This window comes from Oryzias latipes, chromosome 15, assembly GCF_002234675.1.
Source record: "Oryzias latipes chromosome 15, ASM223467v1".
Taxonomy (NCBI): domain Eukaryota; kingdom Metazoa; phylum Chordata; class Actinopteri; order Beloniformes; family Adrianichthyidae; genus Oryzias; species Oryzias latipes.
Genome location: NC_019873.2, coordinates 5,194,017 through 5,212,590, shown reverse-complemented (window position 1 = coordinate 5,212,590; position 18,574 = coordinate 5,194,017). Strand labels below are relative to the sequence as shown.

The following is an 18,574-nucleotide window of genomic DNA, read 5'->3' as shown; positions in this document are numbered from 1 at the left end:
ATAAACCTCTAATAAATACACAAAATGCTAAATTTTGCTGTTAAACGTTTGAAATTTGGCTCAATTTTACTGCAGGCCCACGTGCTTTCCTCAGAGAGAGTTTTAAAATCTAGCAATTAGGATGAACATAAAACTGTTGTTAAATGATCAGTGATAATGCGTGAGAAGAAATGCAAAACCTTATGCAGATTCTGTTCACTTACAGCCCTGAAACATTTGGAAAAGGCACCGCAAATAACGCTCTGTCTTTGCATTCTTGTGCCCACTGGGTGGCGCTGTTGTCCGTCATTGTTTGTTCAGCGGTTTGGTTCTGACAGGAGAAATAGTTTGATCCAATAATGCATTACCCTGCATGTAATGCATAAACAGACTTTTTTTATTCAAATTTTCATTTATATTATGTAGTTTGACAGTTGTGTGGATTTCCGAAGGTCACTTTTGTATTTCATTTTGTTCTTTAATGAAAGAAAGTGTTTTATGAATTTAACAGTTTGTTTTCTCTTTGACAGACAAACAGACAGATTCTTTGGTTTGTTCCTTTGTTTTTAATTCTCCTATCATTTGTAATTTTTTTTGTTGCTTATATTCTATTCATCACTTTGGTTAGAATTATTACCATGCCAAGGAACTGTGATTAAATTAAATTATAAAAATATTCTATGGCTGTAAAATAGTTATTAATGAACAGTTTAATATACTATGGGGGGGGGGGGGGGTGTCAAGTCAGGCCTTCTATTTGCAGAAACATCAACCTGACTGAAACCAGTCAACACACAGAAAGGGCAGCCATGCTTATTCTAGTGTCTGTTTAAACATTTTTCTGATTTCCATAAATGCAGAAACAGAAGTGACTTTGCTGTGACGGTCAGAGGTCATGTGAAGCACACCTTCCAGAAACAAATGAGCCTTTTTTAATGTTTTGTCAAACTTGGGACATGTCTTTGTGTTTTTTTTTATTGCTCAGAAATACCTTCATGGACCAGTTTCTCCTTCTGTGGTGATTTCTTTCAGAATCATGATCTCTGTTGTCTCCATCCCCTTCTGGATGAGTTCCTGTTGTGTTCTTGGAGTCCGTCGTTTGAAGGCTGCACGCTTTCACAAGTCTTTGTCACGCGCGGCGGATCATGAGTCTTTCTGCAGATTTCTGGAGTCAGCTGCAGAAATGTCTTAAAAGCTGTCGGTGACTTTGTTTCTGATCTGTTCTTTGAGGCCTTTGGATGTAGAAGAAACGTTTGAAATATTTCACCTTCAGTTTATCACACAGTTATGTCTACTCAGTAGCTCTGGCTAATATTGTACTCTATAATTATTATTATTGTTTACATCATTTTAAGGAAGCTTTGGACAAGGTTTTAAAAAATGCCAAATTTTCCTTCATGCTGTGAAACACTGGAGAGAAAGGATTTGGGACACATTTGAAAGACAGACTTCCTTTCTTTATTCTAATGTATTTGAATGGATTGAATATTATTTTTCACATTATTTGGGCTGTCCAGACAAAAAAAGCGTCACTTCTGCAGGTTGTTGGTCCCTAAATATGTTCTGAAAAATGGTTAGAAGAGGAGTGAAGATGATGTGAAATTTGAGAAGAGGAGCCTGTCTGTCAGAAATAAAGACAGGGAGGGAATTCTGGTTTGAAAGCCTGAGTCTGCAGAGTCTGCTTCTGGTTTTGAAACGGCTTCAGGCTTCAGGGCGAGACCGTCGTGTATCCATGACATAATCATGTTAAAAAAGATACCGTCCTTAAAAATCAAGGAAGCACAACAACCATCGGACAGACAAGACTTTGATTGTGCTGAAAGTTCATCTTGTTTGTGACTGTAACAGGTGCAAGGACACTTCCGCTTTACAGTGCCTCTTCAAAATAAAGGTCAGTTTGATCTCAGATCAGAATGCCTTTTAACAACTTTAGGTCAAAAGTATCAGACAAAGAAAATGAAGTATACATTATAATTTATAAATGTAAGTATTTATGTATAAATTTGGAAGAGATCTTTTTAAATTATGGAATCAAAGAATTCTCCAAATGTGTCTAACAAAAAATAATAAAATATTAAAAAGAAAAGAAAAAGATTTCAGAATGGATTCTTTTATTTCTCACGTTTCTCCTCTACAGGAAATAAGAAAAAAACATTTTTTTGCACAGAAAAAATTGTCTATATATTTGCATATGTGTACGTCTGGATATATGGTTCACAGGCGACAACAAACAAAAGAACTCAACATTTAAAAAAAGTACTTTCAAAACCTGCTAGCAAACAAATAAGAAAAACGTTTAGATTGAACTGTCTAACCATAATATGCAGAGATGCAATTATATATATAAATATATATCTATATCTATCTCTCTCTCTCTCTCTCTCTCTCTCTCTCTCTCTCTCTCTCTCTCTCTCTCTCTCTCTCTCTCTCTCTCTATATATATATATATATATACACACATATATATATATATACACACATATATCTATATCTATCTTTTTATCTATCTATCTATATATATATATATATATATATATATATATATATATATATATATAAGTATGTATATATATGCATGTATATTTATCATTGCACTTTTCTTTTAATGTGAAGTTATTTTATTTGTTGTGGCCTTCGAGCCAAAACACAACCATGAGTCAGGCGTTTGAACCGAATCCAGTAGAAACGGTATCGTTGCATATTAAATATATCTTGAAGGTTAATTGAAAGCAGCCTAATCAGTTTTTTAAATAATAAAGGACCATATTGCGTTTCTTACACGCTCATTCTTGGCCTTTATTTTTATTTTTTTAGCCTTTATTTTACTCAAATAGTTTTGATTTTTTGTATCCGTTTTTTATTTGGTCATCGTAAACCGTTCAGTCCAAACGGAATCTCATCGATGAGCAAAGTAACGTCATTTGGTCAGAAACGTGGAGGAGACATGTATGTTCTGAGCAGCATGCTAAACATGTGAAGCTCACAGAGAGGGGAGTTGTGTGAGTGTGTGCTGCAGCTTTCTCTTAGATGTCTTCTCACAAACACACAAGCAAGCCCATAAAATGTTTTTACGAGCCAACACTCCGCGCAATTGGCCGCGAGCGGTCATGTGTGCGCGCGGGCTGCGTATCCTGCAGCTTCAGCCGCGCGCGCTCACAGAACTGCGACTCGGCAGCTGCGCGCCTCCATGTTCGGTAAACAAGCAAAAAAAAAAAAAGTATAAGCTTTTTTTCGCTTCTTAATTTTTAATTTTATTCGAAATTTATTATTTTCGATTTTGCATTAAAAATATTTTAAGATGTTTCGTTTTTTTAAATTATAATTATTAAAAATAATTCCCGTGATGCTGCAGATGAAGACGAAATCAGATCAGCCTCTCAGGTAAAGCATCCTCACACAAAGTCCGATCAAATATTGCCGTTTTGTTTGTTCTTATGATGCATTTTCCATTATCTGTTTCCTCGTAGCAGAATTGTTTGCGTCATCCCGATGAAACTCTGTGCATGTGTGCGGTAAACAGGCCTACAGCAGTACTTTTGCTCACATTTGTGCAGTGAACAGATCTCAGAGTTGGTTCCAGTGCTCTTTTTCCTGGTTCAGCCTCTGTAAATGCATGAAAATGTGTTTCTGCAGGCAGGTACGCGTTTGTTGGACTCTGAAAAAAGACGAGTTTGAGCAGAATTGAACAGAATCTTGCATTTGCAAAGGTGGTCAAAGATGCAACAGCAGGATGTTTTTCTGATTCTTCCTCGAGAAACAGAAATCGTTTTTTGAAAACAAAAACTTTGAAACAAAACAGGAGCAGGAATCTTTCTACTTTTTTAATGCCAAGTCTTTTCTCTTCCCTTCTTTCTTCTTCTTTTCCCATGTTGGGTTTCTTTCTGTTTTTCATCAGGGCGGGTGTGAGAGATGCAGAGAGACAAAGACAGTATTTCACTGGTGCTCCTCAGCCAGCCTCAGCTGGCACCCAGTATTTACAACCTACTGCAATGCGGCAGAGGATCCGTGCGTGAGCGTGTGCGTGAGCGCGTGAGATGGAAACAAAGAGACAAAAGGGGGGTCTGGTCTGGACACACCGAGGCAAACGCTGAAGTCTGACGCCAAAGATGCGCACGCATGCATGGTTTTGTCCAACAGGCCTGACCCGCAGGAGAATGAGCTCAGAGCCGCAGCTGGACATCAGGGACGCTGCTGACTCAATGCCACAGGTATGTCTTCTGAACAATCACAAGTCTCCTGTCCACGGCGCGTGAGTAATGACACTTTCATTATGTGAAACGTGTTCTGCAGACGTCACACCTCTGTAGGCAGCTGGATGGCATCACCTGCAGGTAAAACTCACCATGCAATATATAACAGTGTCGTATCTGAAAGAGGATTTTTTTTCTTAAAGGTGAAACAGAACTTTGATTTAAAATTTAAATTAAGAAACCGTTTTTTTTAAACTTTTCTTATTTAAAGTGGCTCTAAAATATAGGGAATGTAGTTTTACATATTTACCGCTAGAGGGCGGCAGTGCACAGAGAATGAAGGGAGAGGCGCCAGCTTTTTTTCTGAATTAAAAAAAACAAAACCTCTTTTTTTTACTAATAATGAGGGTGGGGCTTTGAGTTTGTGTAATTTATACATTTTAAACAGATAGTTTTATTTATTCGTTATTTATTGACAAATACATTTATTTTACAATTCAAAAAATCCTCACATTTACATGTAGTGCAGAAGCTTAAAATTGTAATAAAAACTGTAAAAATATGATGGTTTTATTCCTCAGACACACAGTATTTTTAATGGAATTATTTAGAACTAAAATCTAAGCACCAAAGTGCAAAAAAAATATTTTAAGAAAACCAACAGCACTACATTGTGAAAAACACAGAAAAACAATTATAAAAAGGTAAATATAAATAACAACTACTCTGGATTTGATTTCAAGCACTAAAAACAACAAATAATAAAGAAGACAAGGAGATACACATCTATACATGTCTGATCAATTGTGACGTGATTGGAAAATTAAACATTTAAAAGTAAGAGATACATATAAAAAATGATACAGATCCATATGTCAGTGATGTCATTAGGATTACTCGTGATGATTAATAGATATGCTGTACATACACATAAAATAAATGACAATGATTTTATTATTATTTTCTTACAAAGGAAAAAAGTAGTAACATCATAGTATGTGGTATGATATGGTATATTACAATGGTATAGTGTAGTATAAATGAGTTATCTACTTTTGAATCAACTAATATATTAGAAACATCGGTTTAGAACTTCAGCCAGTAACAGCTCAGAATTTGTCTTAGACATTTAAAAGAGCATCGACCAATAGAAATTCAGGTATTATCTGTTGTTTTTATTGTCTGTTTTATTTAATTATTTAATTACCTATTTGTTTGTTTGTTTGTTTGAGCTACAAACAATTCAAATTCCACGTCGTGAGATCAAATCAAGTCATACTTTTCCTAGAAGTTGTTTGGACTGCGCTTGCAGTTCGTTTTACGACCACTAGGTGGCGATAAAAACTCACCAATGATCAGAATCTCTGGGCCTTTCTTTTTTTCTTTCATTATTTTTAAGTGACCAAAAGCTTCCACCTCCATCCTCCTTTGCCTGGATGCGTTTTTAAAACTCTAACAACTCACTATCTAAAAATTAAAAAACTGTAAATCAAAAGGCGTCAGAAGCTGAGATGAAATTTGTGAAGACAAACAATATTTGGTCATATTTGTTATCTAAAATGAATTACTTTTAATTGTTTTAATTGACAGGAAACATCTGGAGTACATGAATTATTGTCTTACACAGATCGTCCATACTGATCTAAATGACACATTATTTAAAATAGCTTCAGGTCAATGAACAGTAGTTGGTGAAAACTCCTGGCGGGACTTTAAAGTCTTGTTTGGACTCAAAGCGTTCCCTCTGTAGCCTGTGAGCTGCTTAAACACGCACGCCTTGACACGGTGACACGCACAGACGCGCAGCGTGTTTTCACAGGGTCGCTTTATGGCTTTATTGCTCCCCATGTACGGAAATCAAAGCAGGAAACAAATGCTCCAAACAGCATTCCAGACACATCCGGAAAAATGCAAACAGCGCTTGGCCTCAGCTCCGTTTTCAGGAAAAACCCCGCAGTGCAAAAACACACGAGCGGAGTGCGCATTCTCTGCGCGTCCTGTGCAATATTCTCTAAACGATGCCAAACGGCGCAAAGAAACGGCGATCGGTGTAGTGTCCTCCAGCTCAGCCCTCCTGTGATTAAAGGCCCTTTTTTTCCTTTGGCGCCATCATCAAGCAAAGCGGCTCTCTGAACACGGCCTAATAATTTATGAACCCTTGTGGGAGTGGGGGGGGGGGGGGGTCAGAACACGTGACAGTAATAAAGCGTATTTTATTGCCGCCGTTTGACAAGCCCCAAAATATAACTCAGACAGAAAAGCCGACAGGCAGCCAGATGGGATCCGCGCTGGATATTTGTCCCGAATCAGGAGGAGCGGGAGCGGAGGAGCCGCTCAGGAGGAGCCGCAGCCGGAGCCCCCAGACCGAGAACAGCCCCGGCTAACGCGAGATCACAGCAGCCAGGGCCCACGCGCGCGTGAGTTTTGGTTTCATATTTGACGCAGATTTGACAGTAAATGGTGGTGGTGGTGGGGGGTGTATGATGAAGACAGTGCGTGAGGTAGGTGTGCGTGAGTCAGCGTGTGCGTGCGTGCAGAGGTGTTCCCCGCAGGACCTCACATGGAGGCAGAAATCCACCTGATACTGTGCGCAGACCACGTTCAGGTGTCAGACTTCACAGCGCGCGCGCCATGTTTTCACCTAATGAAAGAATGTTCGCTGACGTGTGTGTGACTGAAGATTTTCTGTTTCAATAATAATTTAGTTGCTAATCTTTACCGATTTACCTCAAAACGTGTCTTCTAATCCGTGCAAGCTTTCATCTTTGTTTTTGTTTTTTGGGGTTTGTTTTTTAGCTCGGGCATTTTTTTAAACATTTTTTTTATTGTTTATCCATGCAATACGGATTGTTATCCGAGTGGCCTTAGATTTAATGTATGCCTGTGATATAGTAGTAAAATATTAATTATGTAAGAAATAGCAAAAAAACTGGCTACAATTTTCTTTGCCAAAAATAAATAATTAAATAAAATAAATAACGCATTTTCTTTGAAGGATTCGTATAGTGCGTGTCTTCTTGTGTGTGGTGCGTGTGTGTGTGTGTGTGTGTGTGTGTGTGTGTACTCGTACTTTGCTATTTATTTAATTTTTAAATCTAAATAGGAAACTTAAATAGCTAAATAAATTACCTGCTCCAGATTTTTCCTTATTTTTTGGGTGAATTGCTCTTAGATTTACGTAAATGTTATCAGACAAAAACACGTATTAGTTTTACGCAAATGTAGATACATTTAAGATACATTTTTATAATGACAATACAATTGTGTTAAAAAATGCGGGGGTGAAGACAAGATTTTTTACTTTAGGAATAAAATGAGTATTAAAGTTTTAAATTATTTACGTGATTATTTTTACCATTGATATTTAATTTTAAATAACACATAATTTAGGAGAACATTTGTCACCGTTTTAACAGTGCTGTTGTTTTCATTTGAAAACATTTGATTGTGAAAATCTTATGGATTTTTATGTATCAAATTCTTTAAAACAAAATAAAAACTAAAACCTGATATCAATATAAAGGACCTAAAGTCAGATTTTTCTTTCAAAACTTTTTCTTTTTTTAATTTGTCTACGTTCAGACTTGCGCAGGTCCTGAAATGTTTCATTTACGTCCGTTTTAATGACAACAGCAGTGCTGTCTGTCGTAATTTATGGCCCCAGTCTGAATTCATCTGTAATTTAGTTTGTGCGTTCCCTTTAGCACGAGCAAAGTCAAAGCATGAAAAGATTATTCTGGGTTGTCGTCATTTTTGCATAGAAATTTGAATTGTTATCCATCTACATTTAATGTTTTCCCTGATCGAATTTGAAATATTTACGTTTCTGTGAGATTTTTTTTTAATAAAACAAGTGCTCTTGTTTTCTGGTGATGTTTCAGTAAAGTGAGGTGTGTCTCCCCTTTACGCGCGGTTCCCAAGAAGGGCTGGAGGTCGCAGTTAATGTCTAAACCGGGTTAAAGCAGCACCCAGCTCGGCTTTGACCCGGCAGAGGGCCGGGGGTGGAGGGGTGAGCCTGCGGTCAGCCTGTCTAAGATGAAAAAGTGAAACGACCCCCGAAAGAAAAGCCACTACTGAATGGCTTTATATCGGCGAACCTGGGAGGAGAGGCCACTTTTATACCTGCTGTGCTGCGCGCGCACGGCGTTGGATCGTGCACGCGCAGATATGAAGACTGCAGGTTTAAAAAAAAAAAAAGACCAACTGGGATTCTTTCTAAAACTCGCGAACAGAAGCTCTCCGAGAAGTTACTGCGCTCGAACACATGGTTCCCCCGCAAGAGCCCCCGCGTGGTCCTGTCCAGCGCGGGGACTAATGAAACGGTGAAGCAGCGGTCAACGATTCTGACTGACCCTGCGGCGACCTGCGGCAGCTAGGCTACCCGGCCCAAGAAGAATGCCCTTTGAGGAGAAGCGAAACATCGCTCGTTGTTGTCGAGGTCTCCAAAAAAAAAGTTCAAAAGGTGCAAACGGCCTGCTGCCCCCCCCCCCCCCCCCCTCCCATTTCAATTCTTGGGAGAGTCTGAGCTGGAATAGTTGTGAATAATTTCAGTTTTCATCTCACTTTTATTTTTAACAGTTGGACGTGAGGGGGGCTTTCATGCGCTTTTGCGCACCAGGTGCGCAAAAGCGCATGAAAGCCCCCCTCACGTCCAACTCATCTGCGGAAAGGTTCAGTCCGTTTGCAGCCAGAGCGGATCCTGTGTCTTTGGCACAAAGTTTGCAGGCCCTCCATGCTAGAAGCAAATGGTCTTGACAGTCTGCAGCAGGCATCCACCCAGGCAGCCATGGGAATTTAGCAGGACGAATAAACAGCAAAAAAAGAAAAAACGAACCAAAAGAATATAAACTTGCAATTTTAATCAAAAAGTGCAACAATGTCTGTAACATTCACCATCATTTATGTCTGTGAAGAAGCGTGGATTTATTGTTTTATTCATCCACAATAGTCTGTTTCATTAAATTCAGTTCACACAGTCCAGCTTAAATGCTGCTGGCAGCTCCAGCTGAGGCAGATGTTGAACGGTAAACATTTATAAGGCTGAGAACCATCATGAACAGCAGCATCTAAATGAGAAGTTTAGTTTCACCCTCAGGGCCAGATTCTTTCAGGCATTGGGATCCTAATTGGAGTCCAATTTGAGGCACAAGAAGGCCAGAAAGGACCACCAACTGATGCTGCAGCACTTTTTGCCACACATTGAGCAACATCCGCACATGCTGCAAAGCTAAAATTGGAATGAAAGCTGAAGAATTTTCTAAAATAAAACTCTTTCTGGACAAACTAAGCATTCTTTTAAACTCAGACAACAAAAGCCTGAAGCTTAATGCTCTTGGACATGCTCAATTATATATTTATTTTCCCTGCTCTGTTTAGTTCTTGACAAATGTGTCATTTTGCAGTTCCAAAATGCATGCGAACAGGCAGCACAGCTTGAAATGTTCCAATCAGGCTGAATAATTTGTACAACTTTCTCTGTTTTATTGGAGTCCAGCAATAATTTCGTGCATGGAAAGGCTTGTGTGTGTACATCAATTTAGCTGGTTGTTACTAGCAGCTCTGGCACGTGACCAACTGCAATCTGGCCCTGACTCATCAAATGAGGGGGAGGAAACAGCACTCTCATCATCTTAAATAAATGTACCACACTCATCTGTCTATTGTTTACGATAGATATGCTCAGCAGGAATCCAAAGAGAAGCAGTCAGACCCTGAAAAAGGTGAAATGTCATCTGTGCCAAAGCAAAAATCCCTCCGTCCTGCATGCACCACCTCCCATGATGCATCATGACTCTAAAAAAGATCCTCTCTCTGATCTGCATTTCTACACGCATAATTAATGTGGAGTAGCTGATGTTAAACATTGTATGGAACAGGAGCAGTAATTGCTTCTGAACAACAGGGACATACAGGCCTCCCAAATGAACGGCTGCAGCTTGCAGTGATTTTCAGGAGCTGATCTAGTCAATAAAATCTCTGACAAATGAGTTCACCGCCCAACAAAAGAAGTCATCAGCGGCCGGCCGTGACGGGAACCTTCGCCCATACATACCCTGTAGAACCGAATGTGTGTGGAGCTGCCTCAGTCACAGATTGGGTTCTAGGGGAGTCTATGGGCGATGACTAACCATCTATCAAAACCCAAGAGAGAGGGGGACGAGGCGAACAGCCTCGTTCTTTCAAAATCAAGCTCGATACTTGTTTCTCATCACAGTGGACCCAAGCATGAGGAGGAAAGCTTCAGGTGGTGACAGGACCTATTCCTTTTTCTGCCAAACAAAAACCTGGTGCTTTGATTTGGTTCATCAAACAGCAGCATTGTGTTATGACTGTTGAGCTTCTAAAGGGTTTTGATGAAATATTGATGTAAAAGTGAGAACATCAGATTTTTTTTTTACTCAATAAAGCACAGAGACTCCGAACATGACTATTTCTTCTGTTGTGCATGCAGGAAGAGAAAAGAACAAGGGATTTTGGTTATTTGTGTTTAAATGGGCGTAAAGCTAAGAACCTTTTCATCAATCCGGCCACTAAAACCTTAAACCTCCTCTTCTCTTATAGGCCCTATAATACCAGGAGATTTTAAATCAGGTAAAAGGTAAAAAAATGACACCTTAACTACCAACCAGCTTTATTTTAATCCATTTAAATTGATCTCTTGGACCTGAGATGCGCGCCTCAGCATTAGCAAACATATTCGCTCAGGCACCCTCATTGTGCGCCTCCCTCTTCGTGTGGGGGCTCTGCGTCTGTGCATTTATCTCTTTCGCCGTATTTCGATTTTACGCGCAGAATCATTAAGCTTCATTTTTCTGCAAAACGCTGTCAGTCTTTTTCTCCGCATCAGCTCGCCTCGGTATCATTTTTTACGCAGAGCCCCCCCCCCCCCCCCCCCCCCTCCCATCCACCTCGTCCTTTAACAGTGGAGTTGGTGAGCGGCAGACCCCCGGCCTGACCCCGGCCTAACAAAGCCAACTACTAGTCACTGTCTGGCATGCTTTTATCCCTTTGTTTTCCGCGTGGCCTCGCTGACCGGCCGTGGTTTTTGTTGTCCGTCCTTTGAGTGACCACAAGGCCAAATATGGCTCCACGGTTTTTCAATATGGACCAGATTAATTTTTCAGCTCGCGCCATCTGTGGGAGTCGAAAAAACCCAGGCAGCTCCAAGTGATAAATCAACGGCTGCTGTGCGTAAAAGAGGATGAACAGACATGCGGACAGATTAATGATTTACTGCGTTTTCTTCATAGCTTTTTGTCAGCGTCCACAAACGTTCAATTACGGCCATTTTCCCAGCAAGCAGATCTCCATTAGTTCCCTGATGAACATTTTTTGTCCTCCAAATTATCCCATTACATCTGACATAAACAGCCCAACGTGCTGCCTCTCATTGGCTGGCCGCAGGGTCACATGACCCACACGACCGTCCGTCTATTTGACAGCCGCAGGATGGCTTGATGCCAGAGGGGGAAAAGGGACAGAGAGAGGGGAGAGAAAGAAAAATTAGTATTCTCCTACAAGCCTCTCTATAAATCAATCATGGAGTCCTACGTGGTGAGCTGTAAATACGCAGAGCCGCAGTTCCCGCCATGTGAAGAAGATTACAGTAATTTTAGTGACCAAGGGGGGTATTACAACAGCCCGCAGGACAGTGGTAATTACGGAGGGGGCTACCAGCCGATGCAGCCCCCTCCACCTCCGTACACACCACAACAAACCGGCTACTCTCTGCAGGGGCATCGCGGGCAGGATGGAGAGGAGCTGCCGCGGCTCCCAGGTGCCTCCTACCCCGGCTACAGGGATGCGGGCGCGCCCGAGAAGGAGACGTTCCCCGCCGCTGATCTGCAGTGCCAGGCCTGGATGACCTGCGCCAAGAGCGCTCAGGTGCAGAGGAAAGCGGCCTGCCAGGGCAAAGACAAGCCGCCTATTGTGGTGTACCCGTGGATGAAGAAAGTGCACGTCGCCCACGGTAAATGAGCTGTAGCTCAAATTCACTCCTTAATTCTGCCTTTTGTTTGTTTGCTTAAATCTGCCAGGCGCACCTCTTTCTTCCCTTCTTTCTGTCTCTGCTCCATTTGCGAGCATCCCCCCTTTTTTTGTTGTGGAGTTATTTACGAGCTCACTGCAGAGAGCCGCGAGAATTACAGCTTCCATAAAGTTTTATGACCCTGCCACTGTGTGTGCGCGCGCCCCAACACACACATGTGCGCGCACACATACACAAAACGGTGTGTGTTGTGTGTACAAAGAAAAGACTGAACGTTTTAAAGAAATAAATTGCTTCTTGAATCTTGTCCAGCTCAACCACAGATGGAGCAAAGATAACGCTTCAATTCTGCAGAAATCAGCTGAACTTTACAGCCTGGATCATGTGAGTCTAAATATATAATATGTTCATTCAATTTCTTTTGGTTTTCTTCACAGTCAATCCAAATCACGTTGGTCCGGAGCCTAAGCGCCTGCGGACGGCCTACACGCGCCAGCAGGTTCTGGAGCTGGAGAAGGAATTCCACTTCAGCCGCTACCTCACGCGCCGCCGCCGCGTGGAGGTGGCTCACGCGCTCTGTCTGTCCGAACGGCAAGTAAAAGTGTGGTTCCAAAATCGGCGCATGCGCTGGAAGAAGGACAACAAGCTACCGAACACGAAAGGAAGGAGCAAAAACAAGAAAACATCGGACAACAACAACAACAGTAGCGGCGGCGAGCACGTGAAGGCCGTGATCACCGCGTGAGCGCCTCTTCCAGAGCGCGCCGCCGAGTGGATCCAGGTCCCGAAACAATCTGTTATTATTTTGAGACATGTCGATGCTCTAAATCCAGTTCCAGAGGTCACAGACGCGCCTGCATCCAGGTTCCGAACAGGTCTCACATCCAAACACACCACAGCCGCTGCGCACAGCTCGGTGCCGGCGCGCGCCGCGCCGCGCTCTTCACCGGCTATGGCTGTCTTCTGGACTAAACAGGGTTTTGTTTCTACAGGGTAAACAGAATGCAGGGTTTTAGTGTAGCCATGTAAAGGGTTGATTTAGCCGTAGCCTATTTATGAATGTGCACGTTACCAAAATGCTTTACAAACTGGCGTTTGGGGGTCAAAAAAGTAACAGAATCGCCGTTTCTTTCCAGCCAGACCTGCAAAATATTTTATGAAAGATGTTATGGCTTTTTTATAGGAAAGTAGCCATATTGTGCACATTTTTTTCTTCCTTTTTTTAAATTTTGATTTGCAATAAATAAATCCTAAGAGTCAAACAGAGGTTTGTTACGCACAGCACTGCCTGTACATTCAGCTAATTTTCTCAGGGTCACAGGGTTTTATGAAAACATCTTCCTAAAATGTTCATGGAAAGGATACCCCCCTCTCCCTTTCTCCACGTACCCCATTTCATTCCAATTTATAATGCTACCATGCGCCAGTACTTATTTTAATATTTAGAATCCCATTTTATTCTTTTTGTAGCGGCCTGTCGGTCTTTCTGTCTGTTCTCTTTATATATTTTAAATTTGGGAAAGCTGTAACTCTCACTGTAAGAGTTTTATATGTGTCAATGTTTTGATAAAATAGAATAAACTTGTTTCAAACCAGAAAAGTGTTGATTGATGAGACGGACGTGACGTCATCACATTTTTTTAAAGCCGGGGAGACTGCTATTGATAATAATTTAAAAAATGATATTAATATTAATACGTTGATAATCTTTGCTCAGAAGAACCAGAACCCTCTGATTCCGTTTGAAACGGTCCAACCCGGTCCATTTCTGATGTTTCTATAATTCACATGTAGAGTTTGTCATAAAACAAGAACATGTGGATTTCACTTGGATGGTCTTTCACAACTTCTAAATCTTTAAAATATATACAGGAAACAGTAAAACATTACCACATTTCTGTTGGAGTATTTACAGCAGTTTTTCTTGGATTTGACATAAAAAATCTGCGGCCGCAGAAAGCCATTCAGTGTGCAGTAAACTGCCCCACCAAGCCGCGTGCGTTCATATGAAAGCAAATGGAGCAATAATTGCCCTCTTCCTGTCCAGACGCGGTGAGAAAAATGCGTGGAAGGAACCATTTGTACGACAGCAGATTCCCTAGAAAGTCCAGAATTATAAATGTTTATCAAGTTACAGCATGAGAAAATATCTTAAATCAATAGCTAGAAGCCTTTTATTTATTTGCATTTTCATATTACAGGAAAGGAAACTCAAAATTCCATGAAACATCTCTGCAATAAGGCATTTAAATACACAGAAAACCCCTTAATGTGGGTGTAAATGTGCGCCTCCCCGTCTGATAGTCTCATAAAGAAGGATTAGGATTACTCCAATGAAACACTGCTGCCCCCGCCTGGCAATACTGCGCACTGCAGGAGGACGGATGATGAGAATTTATACAAATTGGGATGAAGAAAAAAATCTTTTAAGGGTAATAATGCACACGTATGTTTTTGGAATATTATTAATAGACACTTATGACATCAAAAGCAAATACTAGAGGAATATGGCCATCAGCAACCTACTACGCAACAGTGACATGGTGATTTTTAGCTCATCTGCTGGGCGCCAGATGATGAAGATCTGTTCTTTAGACTACATATGTTTGGACCTCAAGTTTATCTCAAGAGGGATTTTATAACAGAACAAAGCAGAAACAATGAGGGGGATCTGACTCTAGATTATTTGGCATGACTCTTTTTAGGTGTAGACAATTAAAAAAATCATAAATTGAACATGTGCTTTGAACCAGGAACGTTTCTCAGCTCAGCTGTGGTCCAGACAAGAAGGAGCAGTTTACGAAAGTTATTTGTGACTTATAATATTGTCATCAGACTTTTGCTAAAAGGATTATTGTCAGCTGTGCACACTGCAAAAACAGGCCCCTTAGAAATAAGTCAGAATAATCTTTAAATAAGCAAAAAAAGAAGCTGCCAATGGGTTAAGAAAGATGTGCTTACCAGGAATTCCTATTTTAAGAAAAAAATTCTAGTCACCATGTATTCTTAAATTAAGATGATTTTAACATTGAAAAAAAATTCTTGATAAGATTATTTTTCTTGCAAGAAGGAAAATAAAATATTTTCTCTTGAGACAAATGATGTTACTATTTCCTTAAGGTTTGGTTTTTTTCAGTGCACAACGTCTGGTGTGCCGTCTGATGTCATAGTGTAACGGCTGATCCGGGTTCATTGGACATGCTATGTACTGCAGGTGACAGCTCTTTAGCTCAACAAGCTCATCAACTTGTTCAGAAATTAAGCTAACCAAAACAAAAGTTGAATTACTTCCTGGTGGGAAGTCCATCAAAATACGAAACGGGGCGGCTGCAAAGTAAACCAAGAGATGTCTACTGTCCAATCATGAACACATGGGACATCTTTTAAGGTACATTCCTTCCTTGATAACAATTACAAGCACAGCATTAACAGAAAATGTTTAGAAAGTCAAACTTTGTACTCATTATTATAGCCTATATAGTTATACATCAAAGTGTCTTGAATAGGAATCAAAAAATACAAATAGGTATTTTATGATCTTTCAACTTTCTGCCTTCTGGGCCTGTTTGGATAAACACAGAGATGATATCCTAGCAATGGCAATTATTTGAAGACCCATTAGGGGAAATTGAGCAATTTCCCACAGTACACCTGATTATCTCTTAGTGGCGTACAGAGGTAAGCTGATTTAAATATTTATTTAATATTATTTGCCATTCACTTCAAGACACCAATTCAAATTTTATCCAGCATGTAATAATGATGGAGGATTTCAATGCCAACTGGGAAGATTCAAATATCAGCCAAAAAAAACAAGAAAAAAAACTCCAATCGAGTAGATTTGATGTAACATAAAAAGGTGAGAAATAGAGTAACAGAACAGAACATAGACTGACTTAGTGTTCAAGAACAGACTATAAAATGTTTTCAATAATAATAATACATTTTATTTGTTAGGCGCCTTTCTAGGAACCCAAGGTCGCCGTACATAAAAGTGAAAATAAAAATAAAAGCAATCAAATGTACAATAAAATAAACATTTTAAAATAGCCCAGGACTAACACGTTATGGGGGGAAATAGCAAGTTGGAAAAGGTGAGTTTTTAGTTTTTTGGTGAATTGTAGGAGAAAGCCAATGTTTCCGAGGTCAGGAGGTAGTGAGTTCCAGAGCTGGGGGGCAGAGCAGCTGAAAGCTCTGCTCCCCATGGTGACAAGGCAAGCAGGGGGGACATCCAGATGAAGGGAGGAGGAGGATCTGAGGGTACGGGTGGGTGAGACGACATGAACAAGATCTGATAGATATGAGCGGGCAGGGTTGTGGATGGATTTAAAAGTCAGGAGAAGTATTTTGTGTGTAATTCGGTGTGTGATTGGCAGCCAATGGAGCTGCTGCAGAACAGGTGTGAAGTGTTGGATGGAAGGTGTTTGAGAGATAATTGTAGCAGCTGAGTTTTGAACTTATTGTAGTTTTCGTAGAGTTTTTTTGTGGTAAACCAAAAAGAAGGAAGTTGCAGTAATCCAGGCGGGAAGTGACAAAGGAATGAGGACTGAGGGAAGGTGGAAATGTAGAGCTGAGTGTCGTCTGCATAGCAATGGAAGTGAATCTTGTATTTACGGAGGATTTGACCAAACATGTAATTTGTTAACCAGCCTTCAGTCTAGTGGCCCAGGTTCAGGTTTTTCCTGTCGAGAAGCAGGAATTCTGAGGATTATTTTGTGTAAAATCAAGAACTTAAAAAATTTCACTTAGAGTTTTAACTGGAATGATTTTCTATTTGAAACAGTCATTAAAGAATGATGTTGAATATTCTAACACAATTGAGCAACAAGTTTAAATCCAGAAACTAAAGGATGCCTTTCAGTCATTAATGCAAACATTCTGAAAGAACGATTTTGCACTTAAAAAGCTATTATGGTGCTAAAATATCTGTCCTTTTAAAAATGTTTCACAAACGAAGACCAGAGCAATTATTTGACTGGAATGAGCCATTAAAGCTAAAGACATCTTTGTGATGGACACTACAATGTAACAAGCTGAGAATGACAAACTATGAATAAACCAATTTCTCAAGGAGAGTTTCAGCACACAGGTCCATCCAGCAATTGTTTCTCTTCACTCTTCAAATTAAGACATTACACACCAGTTAGTATCGTGTCAGCAAATCTCATGTTCCTTGAAAGGTAGATCTCAGCAAATCAAGGATCACTAAATAACTCAATTTCCTTCCATCTGTTGTGGTTTTTGGTTTAGATCCGACCATTCTACAGACTCACTTACTTGCTTATTGCAAAAACCAAACATTTACTTGACAGCAGAGTTTAGAAGAGCATTTGACAATGTCAATCACCACTGCACTCTTAAATTCTCTGATCTTTCTCTTAAATGGATTACATCATAATGTCATAATATCAAACTCTGTGTACATCATTTTTATTCTGAATTTAAACCTCTTTATCTTTCCACCAGTGTGCAGCAGGGATCCGTACAGGGTTCATTTTTTCCCCATGTCTATTGATATCCTCATACATCCAATGCTGTGCATTTATTTATGCCGATGATGCAGCCATGTAGCAGCCAAACAGGTGAATGCCAAGGAAAAAGTAACTACATGGTTAAATTAAAGCTGTCTGTAACTGAGGTATTTGACCCAAATCCACACTCTATTGTTGGTGGAAAAGCTATAAATGATTTAAGAATTGAAATACCTATGCAGTACAATCTCATCTTGGAGTCAAACAGAAAACAAAAACTATAAAAGAGTGAAGTTCAATTTTACACATTTTAGACAATCAGACATTTTTATGTCTATACATGTCACAAAAATGTAAATTCAGATGTGTGCAATCTGGTTTTATTTGTGTGGTTGTGTACGTTTGTCTTGGCTTTTCAGGATTGTTTTTTTACTATGCCCTGATCTCTGAACTATAACTTCCCTCAGGAAAAAGTAGTCTATTTCAGTTTACTACAAGTATACTTAGTCTATGCTAAAAGAGAGGAAGTATACTTGAAGTTTACTTTTTATGTACCATCTATATATTGTCAACTTAAAACATTCCAATTTAGTCTAAAGAAGTATTCCATATGCTTCCTACTCTACACACTAAAGTATCCTTGCTATTTTTCTTATGCTCAAGTATATTTAACAAAATGAATGTCAAGTGTATTTCTTTTTTGCTAAGGAGTAACTGCAATTCTTTTTAGAATTGGCTGTTGCATCTTTTTTATTTTTTTAAATATTTTTTTGACTATAGTGATGTTTTTTGTATTAACTATTGAGGTATTTTTGTGCATCTGGCAAAGACCTAGAAATGAAAACGAGCCTTTTGGACAGCTATGAAATATTTACCCAGCTACTCCATATGTTGTTTTTTTTTGTTTGTTTGTTTGTTTGTTTTTACATTTTACATGTCCTTAAGTA

At 39.8% G+C, this 18,574-nt stretch overlaps 1 long non-coding RNA gene and 1 other non-coding gene across 2 annotated transcripts; both read left to right on the top strand.

The window, feature by feature from the left end:
* The first annotated feature begins 3,252 nt into the window (after positions 1-3,252).
* LOC111948815 lies at positions 3,253-6,313 on the top strand. The gene is made up of 3 exons (XR_002874802.1): positions 3,253-3,360; positions 3,875-4,187; positions 4,270-6,313. It is a non-coding gene; the product is annotated as an uncharacterized LOC111948815 (long non-coding RNA).
* Positions 6,314-10,196: 3,883 nt separating this feature from the next.
* mir10d (microRNA 10d) lies at positions 10,197-10,301 on the top strand. Its single transcript, NR_107177.1, has one exon. It is a non-coding gene; the product is annotated as a microRNA 10d (primary transcript).
* The last annotated feature ends 8,273 nt before the right edge of the window (positions 10,302-18,574 follow it).